We start from the raw sequence: 15,097 nt of genomic DNA on the forward strand, positions 1-15,097 counted from the left end.
AGAAATTTGTTTTCAAAGATTTGATTCCAAGTATTGGCAAAGATGTGGGGAAAGACACTTTCCTACACTGTTGGAAATGTCCACTGTGGAAGCTTCTAATAAGATTTGGCAGCTTGTTTCAAAATTTAAAGTGTATATACTCTATGACCCAGCAATTTCTTCCAAGTCCCTCTTCTAATTTACAGCTGGCAAAGGTGTATGTATCCAGATGCCTACAGCAATCCTGTTTATAACAGCAAATAAACTGAAAATTCAAGTCCTATCTTAAGAGAGTGACTAAAATATATGGTCCATACAACAGAACACTGTGTTGCCTTTTTTAAAAAAAGTAAGATGGACTCATTTCTACTAATATAAGAATCAACCTTTTAAATGAGTGGATTTTAAAAAAAGCCACATAATATCATAATCCTATTTACCTATTTATGTTAGAAGAAAAAATAGTTAAGTAAATATGCACACTGATATGGCTGTTGTGTGTTTGTACGTACCATATAATGAGACAGAAAAGAAACTGGAAGGGCATATGAACTGCAGAATGTGGTTTAAAGACTTAAAGTGAGGGATAAGAGAAGAAGAGAGGCCGGTTAAGTTTAGAACCAGAAACCACAAAGATCAGAGATGGGACCACTGAACTGCAGGCACACAACATACCAAAAGCTGCAAGACACAGACTATCAGCACAAACGTCATCATTCAGTATTACACAGTTCAGGGGCGCCTGGGTGGCTCAGTCAGTTAAGCGTCTGCCTTCAGCTCAGGTCATGATCCCAGGGTGCTGGGACTGAACCCTGCACTGGGTTCCCTGCTCAGCAGGGAGCCTGCTTCTCCCTCTGCCCCCACTGTTCCTGTTCTCTTTCTCTCTCTCTCTCAAATAAATAAATAAAATCTTTAAAAAAAAATTACACAGTTCAAACATGCAGTTACTCACAAGTGGTAATCATTTAACAGGAAAATATCTACAAGGATTTACGTTAAATCAAAGAAATTAAAATATCTATGGCTGACTTTAAAAAATGTAACACACATACACACAAACTAAAACTACGCCAAAATGTATACAATGGTTACTTTCCAATTATCAGATTATGAACGATCATGGGGAAGATAAGGGTTGCATTTCTGTATGTATTCTTCAAAAGTTCCATAAAACATATATATTACTTATTACTTTGGCAATAAAAGGATTAAATTTCAGTGCATATTGTGTGTCTCCACACTTTCCTGCTAATGAATTGCTGGTGACTTCATGCAAAAATTCAAACACTGAGAAATCAAGAACTGATTTTGTCTGCCTGCTTTGATGTTTTCTTTCTTAGATTTCTTTTTCTTTTAAAATGCCTCAAATATATGGGTACTAATAGGGAAAAAAAACTGAAACTGCCCATTCACATAAAAAAATCCACACATTTCATATACATATTCCAGTTTATACTTCTAAAAAATCTTAAAATTCAGCGTTTTAAAAGTTAATTGTAAGATAATAAAATTTGTCAGATCACCTCGCCAAACAAAATCGAAAGAATACAGCCTGCAGAAATCACTTCACAGCTACCTGTATTAAGACATCTGAAGTTGTCCCAAACAAAGCTAAATCAGGGTCCTTGACACACACACACACACACACACACACACACCTGAATTTTAACTAAACTCAAAGGAGCAAAAGGTAATACAAAGGAGAAAATGAAACAGGAAGAGTTTTGACCAGTTAGATTATTCCATTTACTTAAACCAATTACTGAAGTAATCTTTCCAAGGTAAGAGTCTTTCAAAGAAGCTAATATACACTAAATTTCGGTGTTTTAAAGATTTAAAGATTTAGTGCCCTACACTAAATTTCACTGTATCAACCATCACGAGCTAAGCCTGTCAGAAAGACAATAATAAATAACAAGGACAGTATAATACTTCCTATAAAATTCAAGACTGGCATTAAGTTCTCCTAACTTTTTAAGAAAATATTTCTCACTGGAAATATCTACTTTAAAAATAGAGATTGGGGCGCCTGGGTGGCTCAGTCGTTAAGCATCTGCCTCCGGCTCATGATGCCGGGGTCCTGGGATCCAGTCCCACATCGGCTCCCTGCTCAGTGGGAAGCCTGCTTCTCCCTCTCCCACTCCCCCTGCTTGTGTGTTCCCTCTCTCGCTGGCTGTCTCTCTGTCAAATAAATAAATAAAATCTTTAAGAAAAATAAAAAATAAAAATATAGATTAGTTGTCCAAAGGTTTTCCCTCCAACTTTCTCTCTCTCCCCTCGTGTGTTCCCCATATCCCCTGCTATCAAAAACAAACAGGGGTGACTGGGTGGCTCAATCTGTTAAGGGTCTGAGTCTGACCTCAGCTCAGGTCTTGATCAGGGTCCTGGGACGGAGCCCTCCCCCTGGGTCTGGCTCCATGCTCAGCAGGGAGTCCGCCTGTCTCCCTTTCCCTCTTCCTCTGCACCTCTGCCCTGCTCATGCTCTTTCTCCCCCTCTCCCTCAAATAAATACATAAAATCTTAAAAACAACAAACAAAAACCACAAGTAAGTTCAACACGACTGGGCAATCTCAAACCTAATGAAAGGTCTTTGTCAGTACCATTCTGGTCACTGTGTCTCAAGCTTAGAGAATAAATTGAACCAAAACAGACTATTTTATCTGTATTATTCAGCTTAGAGTTCCTGAAGATTTACAAACACACACACACACACACACACACACACACAAAGTAAAAGTAATTGGGACACACAGGAGCCGGTCACAATAGTGTGTTCTCTTTAGTGAAAATTCATCATGCCATACATTTACCTGTAATTTGAGCATTTTTCTCTATTTACGCTATACTTCAACAAAAAAGCTTACATTCAGAAACAAAAATACTATTGCTCTAGATATTCTCCAAAATCTCCTGGAACGGTATCAGGCTTCCTCACTGGCTAATACAGCACAACATCTCTCCTCCCTTCCCCCCTCTGCTCACTTTCTCAGTGTGTCCATTACATTTTTAACCTACCCCAAGTCTCGTATTCACCACATAGAAATACTCTCAACTGGTGGCTTCACCATGTTTCCTTTAGAAAATACCACAGAAGCCATCAAATGCCGATTTACCGCCTCCTTCCCTCCCTTCAGAATGAAGGCACTTAGGGCTGTCCTCTCACCTACTCAGACTTCACACTCCTACTACCCCCCCTTTCTTACAGCAATCCCTCCCTCTTTTTCTATCAGACCATCCCTCTAATACCCAAAATGCTCTAGTATTTCCCATCTGTCTCCTGTGAGCCCACATCCGCCCGACAGTCCCTCTATCTCACTGGCTCATTCTGGACATCTCATAGATACCTCAAATCCAACATACCAGAACTCTCAATTTTACTGCTGTGCTTCTGTCCCCATCCCCTCCTTTATTCTTTCCCACCCTGGTAAACAGCGCCATATTCCACACAGCTGCTCAAGCCAGAAATCACCTAATTCCTTCCTTCCCTCACCTCTCACATCTAATCCACCACCAAGTCCCGTTAATACCGTCTCCAAAACCTACCTCAAAATCCATTCACTTTTCTTCATCTTCACTGCCACCATCTTAAGCCAGGTCATAATCCACTATTGCCTAATCAAAGAAATGGCCTTCTGACCAATCAATTCTCCAAACAACAGCTAAAGCTATCTTAAAAGTTAAAAGAGAATTATGCCATTCCTTTAATTAAAACCTTCCGATGGCTTCTCAGTTCCCTTAAAATTAAATTTACATTCCTTACTTTGACTGCAGGATCTGATCCCTGGCTATCTCTCCCCATCATCCACTTGTTCCAACAAAAGGCTCTTCCCTCAGCTTCTAGAACAGTAAGTACATGCTCATTCAAGCCTCAGGGCCTTCACCTCTGCTTCTCCTTCACTCTGAAAGGTTCTCCCTTCACTCCCTCAAAGGGCTGGTTCTTTATCCTTTTACCACAGCTTAAAAGTCAGCCCTTCTGGGGCGTTTGGGTGGCTCAGTCGTTAAGCGTCTGCCCTTCGGCTCAGGGCGTGATCCCAGAGTCCTGCAATCCAGCCCCGCATCAGGCTCCCTGCTCCACTGGGAAGCCTGCTTCTTTCTCTCCCACTCTCCCTGCTTGTNTTCCTTCTTTCCCTAGCTGTTTCTCTCTCTCTCTCTCTCTCTCTCAATCAATAAATAAATGTCAGCCCTTCTGTCCGCAGGTCTCCATCCCACCCCCATTATTCTTTACTTCAGCACTTTTAATTCCTTTACAGTACAGATGGTTCCCAACTTATGATGGTTTCACTTATGATTTTTTCCTTTATGATGGTGCAAAAGCGATATGTTGTACTTTGAATCTTGAATTGTGATCTTCTCCCAGGCCATCAATGTGCAGTCCGATACTCTCTCATGATGCTGAGCAGCGGCAGCAAGCCACACTCCCAGTCGGCCAGGCAATTGGGAGGGTAAACAACCAATACACTTATAACCACTGTTTCTCACTTTCAGTACAGCATTCAAGAAATTGCATGAAATATGCAACACCTTATTATAAAATAGGCTTTGTGTCAGATGATTTTGCCCAACTGTAGGCTAATGTAAGTGTTTTTAGCATGTTTAAGGTAGGGTAGGCTAAGCTGTGATGTTTAGTAGATTAGCTGTATTAAATGCATTTTCAAATTACGATATTTTCAATTTACGAAGAGTTTATCAGGACATAACCCCAGGGTAAGTGGAGGAAGATCCGTACATACCGCCATTTGTAATTCTGTTTATTTCCCTCACTAGAATGTAAATGGTAATATTTAGAGAAATCAAGTAACTTACTTAACAGCTCTTTTTTAATTATTTAAGCACTTTCTATGGATAGGCAACTGTGCTTTTAAGGTACAAAAGTAGGCAGTGTTCCTGCTCTCCTGGAGCTTAAAGTCACAAACACAATAGTGACAGAGCCAAGAGACACCTCCAGGTCTGATTCTTCAGGGCCCTGTCCCCTTCACCCCTCAACTATACTGCCATTCTACCATTAAAGTATGGGGATTGGGGCATGCTGCAGCAAAACGCTTAATAGCTCCTCACGTGCTAATGAAAACTAAGGCTTGGAGAGTTTAAATAATCTGCCCAAAGTAGCACAAGTAGATATTCGAGAGATTTAAGTACAATCATGAGCAAAGGCAGGTTTAAAGTACAGACAGTATTCAAAAAACAAAAAATCCAGCTTGACTAGGTAGGGCAAGAGGAAATGTTGGAGGATAAGGCTAGAGAAGCACATTTTAAGGACAGTGTGAGGGTGTTAGTTTGTCAGTCATTCAATAAATATTTACTGAGCACCAACTACATGCCAGAAACAATGCTAAACTCTAGACCAACAAGGGTGATTAAGACAAAGTCCTCGCAGGGAGGCAAACCAGTACAGAAAAATTACAGTTCAGGGGGATACCTGTTAGAGTGGGGTCAAACAGAAAGTGCTATGGTAACACAGAGAGACGACCCCAGGATGGGAAGTCCAGGAACAGAGTCTCAGCTGAGATTATAGAGCCTAGCTGGAAGAGAGAAAATATGGGGCATATAGGCACTTGCAAATACATAATTGAAAATGGCTGTGTGCTTACTATCCGTATCAAGGAACTCTGCACTTTATACTGAAGTTCTTATAAGTTGCCTACATTAGAAAGCTCCCCTCAACTAACAGAAAGAACTGAAGGGAGGAGGCAGAGACCAAAAGCAGAGAGACCACTTAGAAGGCAGAAGACTTGAATGTAAATGGGAAAATGAGTGAGAGAAGAGCAATGCAAGATTTGAGACAACCAGATGGCAGCAAAATCAGGAGCTGATGACCAACTGAAAATAGGGGGTAAGAGCCTTGGACAGTTGGAAATACTAAATGTTTTAGTTTTCAACACCTAAATCTTAAAAACCTTGGTACACAAAAGCGGAAAATGACCTGAAGGGAACGACACTGTCAAGAGAATGAGAAGACAAACCACAGATTGGGAGAAAATATTTGCAAAAGATTTCTCTGATAAAGGACTATTATCCAAAATACACAAAGAACTCTTGAAACTCAACAATAAAACTAACGACCCAACTTAAACCTTAACAGACACCTACCCAAAGATATACAGATGGCAAATGAGCATATGAAAAGGTGCTCCACATCATCTGTCATCAAGGGAAATGCAAATTAAAACAAGAAGACACCACCACACATTTATTAGAATGGCCAAAATCCAGAACACGGACACCACCAAATGCTGGTGGGCACGTGGAGCAACAGGAACGCTCATTCATTGCTGGGGGAAATGCAAAACGGTACAGCCACTCTAAAAGGCAGTTTGGCCGTTTCTTACAAAACCAAACATACTGTAAGATCTAGCGATCATGCTGCTCAGTATTGACCCAAAGGAGTTGAAAACACGTCCACACGAAAACCTACACAGAGGTTATAAGTTTACAGCAGCTTCATTCATAATTGCCAAAATTTGGAAGCAACCAAGACGCTGTCCGCTGGTAGGTGAGTGGATAAATAAACTGGTACGACCAGACAGTGACTATTATTCAGCGCTAAAAAGAACTGAGCTACTACCAAGCCATGAAAAGACACAGAAGAACCTTCGATGAATATTACTAAGTGCAAGAAGCCCATCTGAAAAGGCTACATGCTGTATGATTCCAATTATAAGACATTCTGGAACAGGTAAAACTATGGAGACGGCGAAAAGATCAGAGCTTGCCAGACGTCTGGGAGAGGGAGGAATGAATGGGTGCAGCACAGAGGACTTTCAGGGCAATGAAGCTGTTCTTCTGTACACTATAATGGTGGATACACAGCACTCATCATGCATTTGTCAGAACTCCTAATGTACAACACCAAGACTGAACCACAATGTAAAGCATGGACTTCGGGTGATAATGATGTGTCAATGCAGGTACATCAAACCGTAATAAACGTACTACTCTGGTGGAGAACTACTGACAATGGGGGAGCTATGCGTGACTGGGGGCAAGGCGAATATGGGAAATCTCCACACTTCTACTCAATTTTGCTACTGAATGTAAAACTGTCCTAAAAAAATAAATTCATTTAAAAAAATTATCTTCAGGCAAGAGAATACATGAGTCTAGAGTGTTATGGGTCTTAAAGGTAGTAGTACGTCAGGAAACAAATATGTATTGAGTGTTAGGCACTGAAGATATAGGAACACGAAACACAATTCTTGCCCTTATGCATCAGATGCTCATGCTCTAATAATTATAGCCATGGAAAACCAAGTAATTTAGAGTGCTTTAGAAAAACCGCTATTTAAAAGAAATGATTAAGGATCTTACTATTATAAAAGAGGAAAATGTATCCCCAACTGTTTCTTGGGGGAAGAAGGGAGGCAGGGAGGGATGGGACGTCTGAGGTTTTCATATATCGGTTTTGTTTGTAGGGAGGGTGTATACCAAAAAAATTCAGAATTTAAACATTTACACAGTGTGTATGGAAATTCCATAATTACAGCCAAAAGTCTGTAACATCTCTTTAAGCAAATAAAGAAAAACCTACAATCTTTGGAAATTGAATAAATCAACAGCTTTAAAACACAATTTAAGGGGTCACTTTGCAGTGTTACTAAACTTACTGTTGCTCTCATTATGTAAGACTTGTTTTCAGAACACTGTATATACTGAAAATAAAGCCTTACTCTTCATATTATGTCACTGCTGTCATAGCTAGATATTTTCTTTATAACTCCAATCAGTTTTAGCCTAATTATAATATTCTTTCAATTACAGATATTGAAGAATACTGCTCTACATCAATTTTATAAGAATTTCCCAAAGCTCAGAGGGAACAGATAGTAAGCTAAAGTGAATTAAATTTCTGAATTTGTAGTTTGTGGATACTTATCATGAAAAGTTCGTATCTATTAATTATACTGTACTTCAGTTTAAAATATTAATGTTACTAAATTATGCTGGAAAGACGCCAACAGGGGGCATTTGAACCAATTCAATATCTAAAGAAAAGATTTTGGCAAAGCAAACTTCAGGGCTGCAATTAACCATTTCAGATCACAAGTTTCTGTAATTTCCAGAATGAAAAATTACACAATTTGTATAATCCACTTTCAGTCTCAAAATATACTTGTCACAAAGTTCTCCTAAAAGCTAATCAAAACCCTCTCCTTCACAATTTGAGACAATATCTCCGTGATAAAATTACCAGACCATTACATTTATTACAACGCTACACTTTGCTCTACCCTTATGTCTAAAAGAAGTGGTAACACCATAGACACCGAACACTCAAAGGGATTCACGGTTCCACCTTTCCAGGTTAGTTAACGCCAAGTCCTTGGAAGCTAACTGATCCATAAATGTAAAAGTGCTAAAAGGAAACTTCATTTAATCACTTTGATTTTTTACATTCCAGACCACATAAGACCTATCCAAATCCCTTACTATATAAATTTCCAAATGCCATTATCTCAAGAGCGTCTGTCCATTTATCATCTAAACCTCTTATTTTCATTCTGTACAACTAACAAAATGCAGTAAAAGAAAAACCCAAGCACTAACGATGTACAATGTGATTTCACATATTATGGTCTGTGCACTTCCAACGTATCCACCATGCCAAGATAAACTCCTAAGATTAGTTACTAAAAACAGCACTAGCAGCAAACATTTATTAAGCACTTACCAAAGGCCTGCCACTGCTCCAAGCCCCTCACCTATTATCATCTCATCAGTTCTCCCAACAATCCCGAGAGGTAGGTACCGTCATTACACCCATTTTCCAGATAAGGAAAATGAAGCACAGAGAGGTTAAGCATCTTGCCCAAGGTCACAAACCGGTGGGGCAGGATGGACTTCAGAATCCATGCTCCCAACATTCAACTGCTGGAAAGAGTTAACAATTTACCCTTGACAACCGCTTATCTGGAAATGGTAAATGTTCAACTGCTAAGAACAGGCAGTCGGATCGCTGCCCCACATCCAGGCTCATGGCTTCTGTGACTTTGACAAATCAGCTACACAATGTGATTTTCCGAACACACAAACTGGGACTTCTCTGGATGTCAGAGCAAACAAATTCTGAATCTTTCCAGGAATGGGGAAAGAAAAACCTACGCAACGCTGTGGGCCAGGTTACCCACATTCCTAAGTTATAATCTCAGAGACTTGAGAAAGGCCCCCAAACTACCCTACAAATGAAGCCTAGGAAAACCAAGGTTTACAATAAAAAGCTGGGGCTTCCCTGGCAAGCCGTTCACGCGATCTCCTCTCTAACGACATAAACAAGGGAGGAGGCTGCATTCTTCCCACCGCACAATGAAGGCTCAGGCCGGGAGCGGGAGCAAGAACGCAGCGCCATCGGGGACGGCCGCTCCCGGGGTCGCGGGCAGGCAGAGGAGGCCAAGGACGGCCAAGTCGCCCCGGCCGGCCCCCGGGCCCCGGGCGGCGCGGGGAGGGGCCGGAGCGAAGGGCCGGCCACTGCCCGCACTCAGCTGACCTCCGCCATGTTGGCCGCACACCCCGGGACCCTTCACAACAAAGGCCGGCACCGGGGCGCGGGGAGCGCCCGGCGCCTCCCCCGGCCGGGCCCGCCTCCCGGGCGCGCGGGGGGCCAGGCCGAGCGACCGGGAAAACGCCCGCCCCGACCGCGCGGGCCGACCCCGCCGCGGGCCTGCCGGGCCCGGGGCGCCGGGCGGGGCGAGGCCTCGCCGCGGCGGGCAGGGCCGAGCCGGGAGGGGGGGCGGGGGCGGCGCTCGGCCGGCGGCCGGGCTCCGGCCGAGACAAAGGCGCCCGGCGCCGGGGCTGCCGCGCGCCCCCCGCCCGGCGCGCGCCCTTCCCGCCCGCCGCCATTACCGGGCCTGGGTGTCCTCCTCCCGGAGAGCCCCTCGCGGCCGGCTCCTCCCTCCAGGCCGGGCCCCACTTACCTGTAGGCGGAGAGCGCGCCTCGGACCCCGGTCCTGGCTCAAACGCGCTCCGTCGCCGCCGCCAACCCCCGCCACCGCGGGCAGCGCCACCGCCTCTTCCCCGTACCGGCACCGACGGGACACCTTAGGCCGCCGCCGCCGCTCGAGAGCGCGCCCCGCAACGGCCGCCCCGGCTCCCCCCTAGCCGCCGCCGCCGCCGTCGTTTCGCGCGTCCTCGAGCCCGCCGCGCGCCCCCGCTAAATACCACACACTGCGGCGGCCGCCATGAGGAGGCGCGGCCCCGCGCGCCGGCAGCCCGGAGGGGGCGGGGCTTCCCGCGGGCGCGCAAGCGCAAAAGCGCTCGCCCGACCGGCGGCGACCCGCGAGGACATCGCGGTGCGGGTCTCCGAGAGTAGCGGTTGGTGCTTCGGCTCCTCGGTTACCGTTGCCGCGACTAACAGCTCGCGCTCAACAAACGCGGGCACGTTACGTACTTGCCCGCAACTGTCTCCGCCCGGGAGAAGCTGGCGCTTGCGTGCCGCGTTAGGGAACTCTGGTCGCGCGCCCCCCGCGGGGCTTTGTTCCGCCGCCCAAGGGGTCTTCCTGCGTCCGCGCCCCCTATTTACGGCCCGTCGGGTCTGGTTTGCTGATTTCACACAGCGCCTCCACCCGCCCTTCCCAACTCCACTCTTTACCAAAGGGGAAGAAACCGGCTGCGGCGGCCACCGACCGGGACCCCACCCCAAAATGAGAAGTCCGAGCCCCTCCCTTAGGGTTGAGCTCTTCCGCGAAAGCGGGACGAGTTTCAAAGGCTTATTTTGGCTGACAAGTGGGTAGTATGGAAAGCACGCCTTTCTCCCACTGTGTCCTCACTCATCTGGAAATCTCATGGGACTCTGCGGTTTTTTTTTTAAATAAAAAATAAGAGGAAAATATCATTCGCAGTTCTTTGATGGGTACAACGTGTACATCTGAACAAACGCCAGTGTCTGAGATATTTACAAACTGGATTTCCATGATAAGAGCCTCCATAAAAATACTATGCTATGTGAAAACTTAAAAGGCACTTTTTATGAGATATTACAAACTATCCCGGGAGTAGTCTTTCCATTATCTCCAAACTCCTCGCCAATAGGAAAGCTTTTTGGCTGGTAAGTTTTTATGTAAACACTCGACTGAGAACACAAAATTTGAGCTCCAAAGTCAAAGACATAGAAAGCTATTTTAGGTACTGATGCAAGCTGCTAATTTCTGGCTTCTCAACAAATCTGTAGAGTGTTGTGTGTTGATACCTCTCCTTCACAGCCTAATATTTTGCTTATTGTGGCTGCTGCCTTTCTCTGCAACCAACCATTAGCACAGCCCGTGTTTCTCGAGTTTGGGAGAGTAAAAGACCACACGTGTTCTTACCTGCAAACTATACTACTAATATGCTACTAGTATGCTGGTCGCCAAAGCCCGAGTCAGATGAAGAACTTGGGTGAGTTATGTAGTTATTGGTGTTGTATCATTCATTCCTTCAACAATAAATATCCACGTAGCGATTCTAATACGTTCTGTCATACGCTGTGCTTGGACATGCGTGGAGCTTACCTAGTCAGGGAGACATTCACTTAGGGAGATATTCATTTATTTATTCTTCGTTCATTTCACCAATGCCAGGCACAGTGCTAGGTTCTAAGAATACACAGACGCTAGTCTGCCATTCAGAGTATATACAATCCAATGGGGTACACAAACATTAATCAATCGCATAAATATATCACTACCACTGTGAAAAATGTTACAAAAGAAAGAAAAAGGTGCCTGATGCCAAGAAGGTATATAACAGGCCAGATAGATAATATAGAATATTATAATATAGGATAATATAGGGTAGGTGACTGAGTAAGAACTGAAGATATAGAAGGAATTAACCAGGTTGCGGGTAAGTGGAAGACTTGAATAAGAGGAAAAGCATTTCAGAGGAAAGCCTTGCATGGTAAGAAGCCTGCCCAGATGCAGGAACTGAAAACCAATCTCTACTGTGAGTTTTTTCCCTTGGGGGAGTAGGGAAGGAACTGAGGGGGCACGAGGCACAGGAATATGGTACAGACAATGATGAAATCAATGAGGTGCAGACAGAGATGGGCTTTGGGGGCCAAGGTATCCAAATTACGTAATGGACAATACTTCTCAGACGGGTGAGGCCAAGAAGGGATTCACTGAGGGATAAAGTTGGAACTGCGTCTTGGTAAGAGTTGTCCAGAAGAAGACAGGCTTTCCAAGAAGTGGTAACATACGTGAAAGCACAGTCTCACAAGAGAATGTCCAAGACCGAATGTGCTAGGGATGTAGTTGGCTGAGGAGATTGGCCAAAATGAGCGAAGGCTGACCAGGGAGGACACTTCTGTCTAGGCAAGAAATGAAGGCCTGAACCAGTAGGCAGCAATGAGCGCGCTGAGGACGGTGTCGGAGAGACAGCTGGATCTGGGGTGAGATCAGTCAGATTTAGGGAGGAAAGGGTGTGAAGAAGAGTGAAGAGCTGAGGCAGTACACCTTTCCAGGGTTAGGTGCTAAACTCTACCCATACAGAAAAATATAAGTGTAATCAAAATAACCCTTAAAAATCCTTTGAATTGGCCATAAATTACAGTCTACACGATCTGTTTATTCAATCCCATATCAGGTATGGATGTATAAATGTCCAACAGTACTTGCACAAAATATAATTTTACAGTGTTCCTAGTTACATTATTTAAACTGCAGTTTCCTCTCACATAGTTTTGGAGGTTGGGGGAGTTATAAGGTTATAAGGTTTCACTCCAGTTTGGAGGTAACTTTCCCTTTTCACACGTGATGCATTGGGAATAGTCATGAGGCCTCATATTGGGTTGTACAGGATACAAGTGGTCACTTTCTGCCTCTAAGGGGGAAGAGCAGCACTGAACTACTGCTCCCCAGAACTTCTTGGCCTCTGCGAACGGTGCAATGGGCATTAACCAAAGAAAACTTGCCAATGTGACAAAGTTCCAAACACCCTGCTTTGCCAGAATCAAATTTTGGCTCCTCATATCCCTGTCCCTTCACTTATCCAACAGCATTTCGTCCATCTGAAAATAACAGAGTCTCACCTGACCCACTGCTGACAGGAGGGAAGTCACCTTATTAGCCGGTGGATTCTTTTAAGCTGCAGGGGTTCCCAGGACAAAGTGTTCCCTGGAGACACCACACACCAGTCTCTAAGAGTTGAAGATTTTACGTCAGCCACTCAGAAGCAACTTCTGCCCCTGGAATTCTCACACTTGCCTTCCTTGGCTTGGTTGGTGCTTGCTCTCAGTGAGAAGAGTCCAAATTACTTCTTCCTTCTCCTGCTTCCTGGTTATGCAAAACTAATCTTATTTAATTCATTTCATCTCCACTAATCTTAACCAGATTTAGGAAGGGTTCAGTCTGATTTAGTTCTTTCCTGTCGGAGGTATGAAGGGAGGATAGGTGGGGCACGCACATCACTACTATAAATGTTAGACATTTGAAGGAAGATAGCCCAGTTGTGAAGTAATTAGGCATCCGTTTCTGAATAGAAAAATAGCTCTACTTCCAGGACAGTTAATCTGTAGAAAGGCGTTTGGTAAACTGTAAAGCCAACCCCAACAGTGTTCTGCTTGATGATATTTCGGGATGAGTGCTGGATATTTTCAGGCCATACGGGGAAAATATCTCAGGGTAGGGAGCCTTCCTATCCCCCTCAAATCACATCAAATGACAATTGCATCTACTCCAATGGGACATTAAGTGCTAGTCCCGTAGCTGACCCCTTGTAAGTGCTCTGGTGAAAGTCAACAACTTGACCTTCCTCTTTCCTACTTACGAATAAAGCAGACACTGATGACACATCTATACTTTGGGATCTTGTATGAATTCATAGTAAATTGATATTTCATACAAGTCAGATACCAATTCACGGGCATCTTCTCAATGACGATTAGTCTTTTCATGATGCCCGGTGAGATTCTACCCAAGAGATGAAGCAGCAGGGACAATAAGTAGAATGTGTTTTGACTTACTGCATTAGTCCATGATTTGTAACAATTAAACCACGTTCAAAATTAGATATCATTATTTCCTTCACATGCGAATTCTCTAAAAATGTACACACATTCTTCCTCACCACACACTCTCTTATGTGGCTATTTTTAAACTGTTCCACGAATTAAAAGCACCCAGAGACACCTGTCTAGCCAGATCTTTGGACACACCAGTGTCCTTAATTTGAGAAACATGAATTTAGGGGCGCCTGGGTGGCTCAGTTGTTAAGCGTCTGCCTTCAGCTGGGGTCATGATTCCAGCATCTGGGGGTCTAGCCCCGCATCAGGCTTCCTGCTCAGTGGGGAGCCTGCTTCTCCCTCTCCAGCTCCCCTGTACTTGTGTTCCCTCTCTTTCTATCTCTTTCTGTCAAATAAATAAAATCTGAAAAAGAAAGAAAGAAGAAAGAGAGAGAGAGAAAGAGAAAGAAAGAAAGAAAGAAAGAAAGAAAGAAAGAAAGAAAGAAAGAAAGAAAGAAAGAGACGAATTCAGGGGTGCCTGGGTAGCTCAGTTGGTCGAATGAAAAACTTTTATTTTTTTTAAAGATTTTATTTATTTATTTATTTGAGAGAGAGAGGCAGCGAGAGAGGGAACACAAGCAGGGGAAGTGGGAGAGGGAGAAGCAGGCTTCCGGCTGAGCAGGGAGTCCAATGCGGGGCTCCATCCCAGAACGCTGGGATCCTGAGCCAAAGGCAGACGCTTAACAACTGAGCCACCCAGGCGCCCCTGAATGACCAACTCTTGACTTCAGCTTGGGTTGTGATCTCGGGGTAGTGGGATCAAGCCTCGCTTCAGGCTCCATGCATGGAGCCTGCTTGAGATTCTCTCTCTCGGGACCTCTCTCTCTGCCCCTCCTCACCCCCAGCTCTCTCTCTAAAAAATAAAATTTTTTAAAAATTAAAAAGAACGAATTCAAGGGGCACCTGGGTGGCTCAGTCGGTTAAGCGTCTGACTTTTGATTTCAGCTCAGGTCATGATCCCAGGGTTGTGAGATCAAGCCCCTCACGCCGGGCACGGAGCCCACTTAAGATTCTCAGTCTCCCTCCACCCCTCCTCTCTCGCTCTTTAAAAAAAAAAAAAAAAGAAAAAAGAAACATGAGTTCAAACTATATATATTCAAATTACATCTATTTTGTATTATGTTATATATTAAATATGTCAGATATAG

At 44.2% G+C, this 15,097-nt stretch overlaps 1 protein-coding gene across 1 annotated transcript in view; it reads right to left on the reverse strand.

Annotated features, from left to right (window-relative positions):
* Window positions 1-10,092, reverse strand: part of SIAH1 (siah E3 ubiquitin protein ligase 1) — a 29,752-nt gene extending 19,660 nt beyond the window's left edge. Inside the window, exon 1 of the mRNA XM_040633264.1 lies at window positions 9,886-10,092. The gene's annotated coding sequence lies outside the window, so the exon portion shown is untranslated. The remainder of the gene's footprint in view (window positions 1-9,885) is intronic.
* Window positions 10,093-15,097: the final 5,005 nt, after the last annotated feature.

This window comes from Ursus maritimus, unplaced genomic scaffold (assembly GCF_017311325.1).
Source record: "Ursus maritimus isolate PB19 unplaced genomic scaffold, ASM1731132v1 scaffold_19, whole genome shotgun sequence".
NCBI classification, from domain to species: domain Eukaryota; kingdom Metazoa; phylum Chordata; class Mammalia; order Carnivora; family Ursidae; genus Ursus; species Ursus maritimus.